A 13,174-nucleotide genomic window follows, 5' to 3' on the forward strand; every position below is an offset into this window, starting at 1 on the left:
AAATGGACGACATTATGACGGAAACCCGACAGACCTCATTAGAGGCTTAGCGGTCATGTGAGCAGAAGCTTGCACAGGAAGCTGAGGGAGACGCCAAAGCAGCAGCCTGCAGAGCTTATCTGACCTCTGGCTAGCCGCAGCCATCGACAAGACAAAGGCTGCAATCTTAGTGTCTTGTGGCAGCCCCAAACTGAGTCCTTTACTTATGTAACAACTGGGAGCCAGAAAGTCACCCACTTGGAACAGTATTTCTGCTAAGGCAGGCTGAGTTTTGGATGCAGGGTGTGTGATGCCCTGAAATTCAGGCCTGAGTCTAGAATTTATAGAGAAAAGCAGGAAAATGGTAGAGTGTTGAGCTAGTTATGGAGTGGCAAATTTAATGTAAAGGTGTAAAGAAAAGCAAGGATTTGCAGTCATTTGTAACAGGGTCTTCCAGAAGATGACACAGATGTTGCAGTTAAACAGTAGATTTAGCAGTAGCACAAACTTTATTGAGCAGTCCTAAACCGTGGTTGGGATACAAACTCTGTTGGTGTTGCCACTTAGTGGGGCTAAAGTGACTGCAGGCTTCGCAGCCTGTCCCAACCGTCCAACTTTGGGTCAATGAGGGGCTACTCTCAGCCACACAGCCTGGCCCAGCCATATATTTAGCTCAGGGATGTTCCAGTCACTTTGTGGGAAATTGCTCTGCGACATGGAACATGGTGAGAATCACTTTAAAGATAAATAGCACACAATGGCGCAACATGATGCATCGTCTCACGATAAATTGAAGAGGCAGGAAAGTGGGAAGGGTATACTGTACACTCACCTGGTAACGGCAACCTAGTAGTCAAAAAAAGTCTTATTGATGGTTTGATAAACTGCTAGCCAAGGTTCTGTCTGGGTGTAGAAACTTTTCCAGTAACAAGGATAGGAAATATAGGATGCAAAATGCACAAAGGCACTCTGAATGCAAATTTGCCAAAAAATTACCTTTCCGAAGGCGCTATTCCCTTTTCTGTATCTTTTTTAGGTAATTACCATTTATGGAAATACTCTGGAGTTGTCAAAATATGTATCCTTTTATTAGTACAGTGAGACAAGTAACGCTTCTCAGAGCCATACCTGCTCCTTCATCAAGCGGTGTCACAATGATAGCACCGATACAAAACAATGATCCTAACAAAGGATAAATTTACAGATCTAAGGTCTCGCACTTGAATCAAACATGGCACTTATAGAGATTATATGTCCGAGACCCATATACGGTAAAAAATATCTGAAAACATTATTGGTATACATTAAAAATATAGAAACAAATGGTTAAAAAATACAAAGTACAGACCACATAAAAAGTTAAGTATGCTGCACAAATATCTGGTAAGGTACTTAAAGAGGCTCTGTCACCAGATTTTGCAACCTCTATCTGCTATTGCAGCAGATCGGCGCTGCAATGTAGATTACAGTAACGTTTTTATTTTTTAAAAACGAGCATTTTTGGCCAAGTTATGGCCATTTTTTTATTTATGCAAATGAGGCTTGCAAAAGTACAACTGGGCGTGTTGAAAAGTAAAAGTACAACTGGGCGTGTATTATGTGCGTACATCGGGGCGTGTTTACTACTTTTACTAGCTGGGCGTTCTGATGAGAAGTATCATCCACTTCTCTTCACAACGCCCAGCTTCTGCCAGATCACGCTGTGACGTCACTCACAGGTCCTGCATCGTGTCGGCCACATCGGCACCAGAGGCTACAGTTGATTCTGCAGCAGCATCAGCGTTTGCAGGTAAGTAGCTACATCGATTTACCTGCAAACGGCGATGCTGCTGCAGAATCATCTGTAGCCTCTGGTGCCGGCTCGTCTGACACGATGCAGGACCTGGGGAAGTGATGTCACAGCGTGATCTCTCGAGAACACGCTGTGTGTCTGTCACTGCCAGAAGCTGGGCGTTCTGAAGAGAAGTGGATGATACTTCTCGTCAGAAAGCCCAGCTAGTAAAAGTAGTAGATAGGGGTTGCAAAATCTGGTGACAGAGCCTCTTTAAGTGGAAAAAAATATTATTTTGCAATCTACCAGCGAAGTCACGTGACACTACTCAGTATTAGAAGACATCTACAGATTTGCATTAGTAAGTATATTACAAAGATAGTTTAATATATTTTTAAAATATTTTGCTAAATAGTTTTACAAAGGTGGAAAACCCCTTTAGCCCATATTAAGACAATACATAGAAGTAGCCCAACAATCCTACCAGAGAAACAGTTAGATTAAAGGCAAATGCCTAAGATCATTAGCCATGCATACCCACCAAACCCGACACGCGTTTCGCTTAGAAAGGTTTTGTCTTAGTCTTACTAAGCGAAACGCACGTCGGGTGTGGTGGTTTTACATGGCTACTGGTCTTAGGAATTTGCCTTTAATCTATCTGTTTCTCTGAGTCAGACATATTAAAGTGTGAGGTTAGCAAAAAATCAAACCAACAAACAACACATACTTGAGACAAATACTGCTCAAAGGTATTATGTTAAACTGAACAAAGTGTAGTATAACTATGGTGGTTGGTGAGGGGGTCTTGAGCATTATTGCTAGGGGACCCAGACCACTGTCACTCCACCAATGTCATGCATTCACCCACTGGTGATGTCTGGCCTTGTTCCAATTAATCTGTTTACCCCGCTATGTGATTAAAACCCACCACAGTCACAAGATGTCTACCACAACATTACTGCCGTAGCCCATGGATGGCCGCCACACTCTTTTAAGGTGTCATCCTTAAGGACTACATTTTATTTTGTCACCAAGGAAAACAGGGGAGCAGCGCAGAACTGGGCTGCAGTAATGGGGGAAGAGAGAATTTTTTAAAGGTGAGTATATGGTTAAGTATGTTACAGTCGCTTACTGTTTTACACAGTTTAGCAGCTATTTAGGTAATTCTGGTAAACCCCTTTATGGTAGGTCACCGATTATCTCCAGTAACTGTGTTATAAATTATTTTACCCAGTAAATAACGTATAAATTTGTATCTGCTACAATAAACACACGGACTCATATATACTGTCCACAAAGCTTTATTGATACTTATATCTATGACCTACGTAAAGCAATTGTCGGTAAAATACAATATAACTAGAATATAATAGTAATAAAAATATTGCTACACTCAAACAACAGACTGGAGTATTAAAATAAGGAGATGTCCAGTCAAATACGAAGTCATAGTCAGTATACATGAGTATCTTAAGAAAAAGTTACAATTCCACACTAATAATAAGTAAAACAAACACAAAGTAGAGGTCAGGGTCAGTAGAGGTCAGGGTCGTAAACAGAATGCGCCAGGCCTCCCTGCCGGTCCCTTCCTCCCCATATTAGATCCCACCTAGATCAAACCCAGCAAGAAAGACATATAGAAAAAGGCCTTTACTCGGCGCTCCTCCATCTTCTCTTGTTCGCATGGGACCTTTAGCAGTTCCGCTTGGGCTGTCACATTAGACCCGGTTTGTGTCCAGCATTAGAACTGTGTGTGCTGTGTCGAATATAATGTACTGACACTGCCCGGAATCAGGACTTTGTATGCATCTTGGCACAGAACGCCTGACGTGGCAGCCTGAGGGGATGCAAAGGGGCCCCCTATGGGCCACCTTTTGTTACGTCATAGTTAAATGGAAAATCATTGAAATATTGAAAACTCATGAAGTGAAATCAAAACACTACAAAAATACCGAAATACCAGTAAATAAATCAAAGTTCTAATGGACTGCAAACAAAATCTTTTTTTTTTTTTAATGTTGTAACTCTTTTTCTTTTTTTTTTGTATCTGTAATTCATGTTTATCTACTGCATACACTAGCTTAATAATAAATGGAAGTAGAACACAGTTACAACTTATGTACGGTGCTTTGTCTGGTTAAACAATAAAGGAGATTCTTTACCATTTATTATTAAGCTAGTGTCCTGAGAATTGGCCATAAAGAACTCACGTACTAAATAAGCTCTGTAATATTAAGGAAATTGTCATTATATGATTTTTTGGGAGTTCCTTCACGGTTGGTTTGGAGAACACTACATCATGACATCTGTGGAATTATTATCTATGTATGATGACATTGCATTGACTGTTCCACATGGGCTCCCCACAAGGGGCTATCAGAGTAGCAAGATCTGAATTTCTGAACTTCTGGCTTTGGCTCCAAAGACTTAGCCAAAACCTGCATCAAAACTGTGTGTGATCCTGGCTCTACTCTGATAGCCCCTTGTGGGGAGCCCATGTGGAACAGTCAATGCAATGTCATCATACATAGATAATAATTCCACAGATGTCATGATGTAGTGTTCTCCAAACCAACCGTGAAGGAACTCCCCAAAAATCATATAATGACAATTTCCTTAATATTACAGAGCTTATTTAGTACGTGAGTTCTTTATGGCCAATTCTCAGGACATGATTTATTAGGGTTCCTAGAAATTACTGTCCTAATGTTTTATAGCATGTCAATAAAGACACAAATGGGTTGACACATTGATTTTAAAACCATTAGGGAAATGTTCCACATTGTAGTTTTATTATGAGCACATGGCGATACATACTTTTAGTCTGTCTTATATCTGCTTGATGGGATTTGCTGCTGCTTTTGGAAAAACAATTGGAATATTAAAAAAGAAAATATAGCCATGTATTACCATTAATAAAGATTTCCAGATGGCGCGCCATATCTACACCCTGGATCACGACCCAGAACTAAATTTAAGTAAATAGTAAGAAAATCTTAATCCCCTTTGTTACCATGTATTACCATTGATAAATATCTTGAGATGGCTCGCCATAACTACACAATAGATCATGACCCAGAACTAAATTTAAGTAAATAGTAAGAACATCTTAATCCCCTTTTGTTACCTTGTATTACCATTACTGATTCTTACCGCTGAAGCATGAGCACCGGTTAAGTATCGCCACCAGTGGCGTTTCCATTTTTTTTGTCCCCTTAATTAAAAAATAGGAACTTAACATATGGCATATAGAAATTAGAATACTAAATACATACACCCATGGTTTTGTATAAAAACTCAATATGAACACAGAACAAAATATAAGAATGCTAACAGCAAGTAAAGTGGTGACCGTTGTAATTGCACGAATATGAGCGTCCATGTTAGGAGTTCTGGATTCCTTGGTATTCTCTTTTATCCTTTTAATGTGTTTAACTAGAGAGATGAGGATGGTCAATGCTGATATAGAGCAGAGAAAAGCGCACAAGACACATATTATTAGAAAGGTCAATATTAACCAAGAACATCTTGCAAACTCCTTTATGGATTCAACCTTGTATGTTGAGTTCAGTAGACACTCCGGCTTTGTGGGCATTGAAGAAAATAAAATACTCAAGAAGAAGTATCCTAGGAGAAAAGCGATTATAATCCAAGGAAACATCTTAGAAGATCTTCTCTGAAGACAAATGTAGAACCAGTGGTTAATATTGACAATCTTCAGACAGAAATGTATACTGAGGAGCGCGGAAAACCATAAGGTGCACATGTTCAAGTACATAAAGACGTGTGTAGCGTTCTTATCAAAATCATTCTTGGCCAATTGAAAGAGATTTCTGTGAAGAATATAACCTTTCAGAAGTCCATGTAGTAGACTGAAGACACTGAAACCAAATATGAGCCGATCACTCAATGGAAGTCTTCTGTTCTTGCGGAAATCTAGAATATTCACGGTAATAATAAAGATGTTTCCTGGATATGAGAGCATTAAAGTCACATAATTGAAATATATGAGAGTTTCCTTTACAGTAGTCATCTCTGTCCTTCTGCACCTAAGCAGGTTTAGAAATAGCCAGATGTTCCTCATACGCCATCTCATTTATTGGCTGTAAGAACATGATACTATTAATAGCTGAAAAATATCTAATGCAAATTGAATATGACCACAAAATGAGACATTTGGATTTGTTTTGCGAGTATATTTTTATCCTTGTTATGGCAGTTAATGGAAATGTGTTGCATGGTTTGGAGAAAGAGGAAAATTAACCATTAAAGTGTTGTGTTTCAGAATTGATAGGGATTTCTTAGACGTGTGACTATACACTGTCCATTTTCGAGATTAAATATGGGTAATGGGTCTAGAATAGCAATACCGCTGTGTATAGTGTATTCTATGAAATTAGGATTTGTGCTGCCCAGGGCCGGCTTTACAGAAAAATGGGGTCTTGACAAGAAATTAACTGTCGCTAATCACTGTGTTTTGACCAGCTGATGATCAGATAATGTATGGATGAGTAGTTCCCACCGTGATGCATGGGGGAAGGGTGTGTGATGGTGTAGGGATGCCTTGCTGAAGACACTGATGGCAACATGGCTACCACAACATTCTGCAGGGAAACCATTCAACCTGGTTTGCACTAAGTTCAGCCATTATTTGTTTTACCATAGAACAATAACCCAAATAAGGAGTAACAACAGATGAACTTGCCACCACAGTCCTTTGACCTAAACCTTATAGAGATGGTTTGGAATTGGTTTTAGGGTGTTTTCTGGTCACCCACCAGGTACTGTAAATGGTTGCATGTTTTTCTCTATCACCCTTTTGTGTGTCCCCCGGTGTTCGTCTTCGTTCTTTGAATCCTGGGTGTCCATTGTAGATATGGTAATACAATAGCCCAAAGGGGGTTCTCGTGGAGCCCTGTATCAGTGCACAGCTCAGGTGACCACACGGGTTAAGGGGATTGGTGTGGTTCCTGTACAGAAAGAGGTTAGAGAGTGAAGGAGCGGAGTTAGTAAAAGGCGGAAAAGTGTGGGATGATGACAGTTGAGGGAGTTAGAGTGACAATAGGTAGAAAGAAACTGAGAATAGTAGTGTCTGGCTGAGTGTCTGGGACTCTAACACTAAAAAGAGTCATCAAGTCAGAGGGACCTAAGACTAAGGTCTGAATATTAACTGAATAAACTGTATCCAGATGATCAAATGAAGTCTGGTCATCCCTCCACTCCTTGTTGTAATTTGAGTGAACAGTCGTCTTTGAAGTAATATTTCCTCGTTATAAATATACAAGTTACAAGCGAGTGATGTTTATGTTATAGCCAGTGCAAAGCGGTCCTAAAGGGGCTGTAATCATCTTATTCAAGGGACTCATACACTTTAGACTATCTACTTACTTTACAATACCTCCTTAAACAGTTGCACCTAAGGTACTCGGACCGTTGCCAGTGTACTGCCGAGGGAATCCAGGTGGGAAAGGTAGCAGAACCTCCCAACAATATGCATAAGTGTAGCAGGGGTAGGAGAGCATCTTTCACAAATGAATCTGGTGCAACCCAGTGATATAGGTGACTAAATAGATCGGGATAAGCTGTGTGGTAAAGAGTGACTCGTGGCTGCACTATAGAAGGTGGAGACTGTGCGGTCATAGATTTCTTTGACACAAACGGACACGGTGGGAACAAAAGTCGAATTCCACGACCTCGGTTATTGTCTGTTAGGCTAAAACGTATACGTTGCTGCTGCCTAATAAATAAGTTGATTGGTTCTTAGTCTGCCTTCAGTGTATCCTAATTAAACCCACGTTAAAGGTTGGACTGTTGGAAAGGCAATCCTCTTGGCTAACGCATGACATGGTAGAGGGAGTGACAAGACTGTGCAAGCTGTTATTTTTGGCAAAGGGTTGGTACTTTAAAGAATCTGAAATATAAGATAGTTTTGAATTGTATGACCTTGTTTGGTCACTGTTCAGTTTCATTTGTATTACTTACTAGTTCTAATTACTATTATTCTAAAATGTGAAAAGAAGAAAAAATAAAGAAAACCACTTTGGGTAGCTGTGTCAAAACTTTTGACATTTACTGTGCTTTTATATATATATATATATATATATATATATATATATATATATATGCCAAAAAATTCTTCCATACGATGCCCACTCAATATTGCTATTCAATATTTCTAATATTGCTAAAATAATACATACAGTACGATGCCTGAATAGTAAAGAGGTTAATAGTAAAGTCCCTCTGGGTCCAGGTCAGTGGAGTCCTTCAATCTCATATTGCTCCTTGGAATACAGTCCTTGGGAGCCACCTAGGAATAAAGGGCCCTAGGCAATGTCCCAGTTTGCCATCCATAAAAACGGTCACAAAAATCGCTGATTGCGCTGATACTCACAACTCTATGCACCAGTACTCTTCTCTTATGTCCTCACGACAGGTGCGCTGTATCGCTAGGCGATCGGTGTGCACCACTGGTGTCTCCAAGAAGATTCCATTTGACCCTCAGGCATCCTTAGTGAGTGTTATGTTTCTCTGATTTCCTTGGGCATCTGACCACACATGCTGCTACCACTTGTGTTTATTAACTTCTTCTGTGCTGTGTGGATCAGGTGACTTGCCAGGGCTCCTTCCATTGGCTGTTCCTATTATAAAGTCATCAGGGTTTGCTTTATATACCCAGCTAGCTCACTCATTTAGTGTCTGAGTGTAAAGTCTGTTCAGTCACGGCCTCTAGCTTTATTTACTTTCCTATATTGATTACCTGTGTATGACCTTGCTCTGTTACTGACTGCCTATTGTCTTTGTATTGTTTGCATAATACTTCTGCACACTAGTGTAACTAGGAAACACAGGGCCCATAGAAACCTTTTGACTGGGCCTCCTCTCCCCTGGGTGCCACACACAGCCCACCCTTGTAGATACTGCCCCCTGTAGATAGTGCCATACAGAACCCCTGTAGATAGTGCTGTACAGCCCCACCTGTAGTCAATGCTATACAGCCCCCTGTTGACAATGCAATACAGTCCCCCTGTAGACAGTGCTATACAGCCCACCCTGTAGACTGTGCTATACAGCCCCCTGTAGACAGTGCTATACAGCTTCCCCTGTAGACAGTGCTATACAGCCCCCACCTGTAGACAGTACTATAGAGCCCACCCTGTAGAGAGTGCTATATAGCCCGCCCTGTATACAGTGCTATACAGCCCCCCTGTAGACAGTGCTATATAGCCCACCCTGTAGACATTGCTATACAGCCCCCCTGTAGACAGTGCTATACAGCCCCCCTGTAGACATTGCGATACATACAGCCCACCTTATTGGCAGCAAGTAGTCATCATCTTCCCTCTCAAATTAGGGGGATCCCGATAAGTGAATTTCTTCGAATTCGACGCAATTGCACTGATTTCGAAGATTTCAAAAATGAAGCTCAGGATTTATCATCTCGCTTTGAAAAAAGGGGGTACCCTAAAAAAATAATTAAGAAGGGATACAATAGGGCGCTCAGACATAATAGAGAGGAAATCCTCAAAAGAGGAAAAAAGAACAGTGATAATAGGGTTAGATTCATCTCAAAATATGGGTCCCATTGGGACATTTTACGAAACTTAATGATAAAGAATTGGCCACATTTAACCCTGGACAAAAGAATTAACTCAATAGTGGGGAATATACCAAGCATGGTCCCTAAAAAAGCCCCTACATTGAGGGACATGTTAGTTAGTTCTGAGTTCAAGAGAAGAACTCCGGAAAACGATTTATGGCTACAGAAACGTCCAAAAGGAATGTTTATGTGTGGCTCATGTAGATGTTGTAAATATGTACTAAAATCAGATACTTTCTCCGACAGTGAACACAAGAAGGAATTTAAAGACTATAATTTCATGAACTGTCGTTCAACTATGGTAGTGTACTCTATTATCTGCCCGTGTGTGAAACAATACATTGGGAAAACCAAGCGAGAATTACATATACGCATAAATGAGCATATCTTAGATATCATTAAGGGAGAAATGAAGAACCCATTGGCAGCCCATTTTAAAACACATCATGAACAATCTCCAACTGGCTTGAGATTTATGGGGATTTAGCAACTTCTTGGAGATAGGAGGGGAGGTGATCGTAACCGCATACTCCTACAAAAGGAAACTATGTTGATCTACACTTTGGGAACTTTGAATCCTAGTGGACTAAATAACGAAATTAAATTTAACATGTTTCTCTGAAACTGAATCGTTGGGAGCTGGTGGATTTCTACTATGATGGCTGTGTTACCAGCGTCTATAGTGGTCTCCACTTGCTCTCCCCTTTTTAGTAAAATTATTGAGCGGTCCTAAACCGTAGTCATTAGTTCCCACTAATTGGGGAAAAAGTGACTGCGGGCTCCGCCGCCTGTCCCAACCGTGCGGCTGTGTGTCGCTGAGGGGATCCCCTTTATCACACAGCCTGGCTCAATACACGTAGGGGATGCACCACTTTGTGGGGAATTGCTCTGCGCCTCCATGGGTCATAGTGGCTGCTACGACCTTATATTTTTGGCTCCTCACACCTATGGCTGAGTACATGCAACGTGCACATCGGTCACTATCTACGCAACCACAAAAAGAACGATGCCATAGCTAATTATTTAGCGCTATACAGCAATATTTATTTGCTGCTATTTTGCATTGCCGGTTTAGAAGGAACAGTACCCAGGTCCCTAACTGCCCAGCTCACCAGCTATAAAGGTTTATAGGGAACATTACCTAAGGGTCCCAAAGCCCCTGAGCCAGACGCATCAAAGTGTATTGTTAGCAACAAATCTAAACAAAAAAACTACAGATGCTTATGCTGAAAACTGCTCTAAGGCATTTTGTTAACCTAAACAAAGTGTATTATAACTATGGTGGTTGGTGAGGGGGCCTTGAGCATTATTATTAGGGTACCCAGACCACTGTCAGTCCACCAACGTGATGCCTTAATCCATTGGTGCTGTCTGGTCTTGTGCCGTGTATTCTGTATACCCCCGCTATGTAATCACAAGCCACTGCTGTCACCAGATGACATGTTATTATTTCACCAAGGAAAACAGGGGAGCAGTGCAGAACCAGTCTGGAGTAATGGGGGAACAGAGCATTTTTAAAAGGTGAGTATATATGGTATGTATGTTACAGTCGCTTACTGTTTTACATAGTTTAGCAGCTATTTAGGTAATTCTGGTAAATCCCTTTATGGTAGGTCACTGATCATCTCCAGTAACCATGTTATAAATTATTTTACAGAGTAAATAACGTATAAATTTGTATCTGCTACAATAAACACACGGACACATATATATACTATCCACAAAGCTTTATTGATACTTATATCTATGACCTACGTAAAAAAACAATTGTAGGTAGAATACAATATAACAAGAATATAACAGTAATAAAAATGGGAAGTAGGAGAAAGGATCCAGCGCTGAGACCAAATGTATCGGTTAAAATTGGAAACTTCTTATTAGTAATAAAAATATTGCTACACTCAAACAACAGACTGGAGTATTAAAATAAGATGTCCAGTCAACTATGAAGTCATAGTCAGTATACATGAGTGACTTAAGAAAAAGTTGCAATTCAACAGTAATAATAACTAAAACCAACATAAAGTAGAGGTCAGGCCAGGCCAGGCCCCCTGCCGGTCCCTTCCTCCCCAGATTAGATCCCCGCTTGATCAAACCCAACCAGAGACATATATCTTCTCTTGTTCGCATGGGACCTTTAGCAGGTCCCCTCGGGCTCTCACATTAGACCCGGTTTGTGTCCAGCATCAGAACTGTGTGTGCTGTGTCGAATATAATGTACTGAGGCTGCCCGGATTCAGGACTTTGTTTGCGTCTTGGCACAGAACGCCTGATGCGGCAGCTTGAAGGGATCTGGAGTGGGCCCCCTATGGGCCACCTTTTGTTACGTCACTGTTAGATGGAAAATCATTGAAATATTGAAAACTCAAGAAGTGAAATCAAAACACACTACATTAATACCCAAATACCAGTAAATAAATCAAAGTTCTAGTGAACTGCAAACAAAATCTTTTTCTTTTTTATTTTATAACTCTTTTTTTATTTTTTTTGCATATCTGAATCATGTTTATCTACTACATACACAAGCTTAGTGATGAAGGGAAGTAGAACACAGTTACAACTTTATGTACGGCGCTGTGTCTGGTTAGACAATGTAGGAGACGCTTTGCTTGCTTGATCGCCACAGCCCCTTCATTCAGCGCCTGGGATGCCGGATTTTGAACATCCAACAATAAAATATTGATGGTCTCCAAGTTCCAACAGAAACCTGATAGTATGGCAAGATCTGAATTTCTGTCTGCCTTTGATCACACAACATCTTGAATTTAAGATGTTACCCTGCCGTCTCTTCCTCTGTACTATCAATCCTATGATGCCTCAGCACAGCATTACATAGAGCCAGAGAGGCTGAGCTGTCATCGTCTTCTTCATCACTGTGTGATAGGGACCTGTCTAACTATAATCAGTAAGACTGGAATCACATATGCAGTTTTTGGTGCAGTTTTTATGCAGTTTTTTTTAGCCAAAGCCAAAAGGAATTGGAAAAATAAAGGAAGGACTTATACTTCTCCTTCCTGCTGGATCCACTTCTGACTTTGGCTTAAAAAAAACTACATCAAAAACTGTACCTCAAACTTTCAAAAACTGCATGTGTGTTTCCAGGTTTAGGTCAGGAACACACACCGTTTTGATGCAGTTTTTGTGGGAGTTTTTGTTTTATTCAGCCAAACATAGTAGTGGACACAAAAGAAAGGCAATGCATCAGTGTTTTATTTACACCGTTCCTTCCTTTTTGGTCCACTTCTGGCTTTGGCTCCAAGGACTTAGCCAAAAACTGCATCAAAACTGTGTGTGATCCTGATAGCCCCTTGTGGAGAGCCCATGTGGAACAGTCAATGCAATGTCATTATACATAGATAATAATTCCACAGATGTCATGATGTAGTGTTCTCCAAACCAACCGTGAAGGAACTCCCCAAAAATTATATAATGACAATTTCCTTAATATTACAGAGCTTATTTAGTACGTGAGTTCTTTATGGCCAATTCTCAGGACATGATTTATTAGGGTTCCTAGAAATTACTGTCCTAATGTTTTATAGCATGTCAATAAAGACACAAATGGGTTGACACATTGATTTTAAAACCATTAGAGAAATGTTCCACATTGTAGTTTTATTATGAGCACATGGCAATACATACTTTTAGTCTGTCTTATATCTGCTTGATGGGATTTGCTGCTGCTTTTGGAAAAACAATTGGAATATTAAAAAAGAAAATATAGCCATGTATTACCATTAATAAAGATTTCTACATGGCGCGCCATAACTACACCCTGGATCACGACCCAGAACTAAATTTAAGTAAATAGTAACAAAATGTTT

This window comes from Rhinoderma darwinii, chromosome 12, assembly GCF_050947455.1.
Source record: "Rhinoderma darwinii isolate aRhiDar2 chromosome 12, aRhiDar2.hap1, whole genome shotgun sequence".
Classification (NCBI taxonomy): domain Eukaryota; kingdom Metazoa; phylum Chordata; class Amphibia; order Anura; family Rhinodermatidae; genus Rhinoderma; species Rhinoderma darwinii.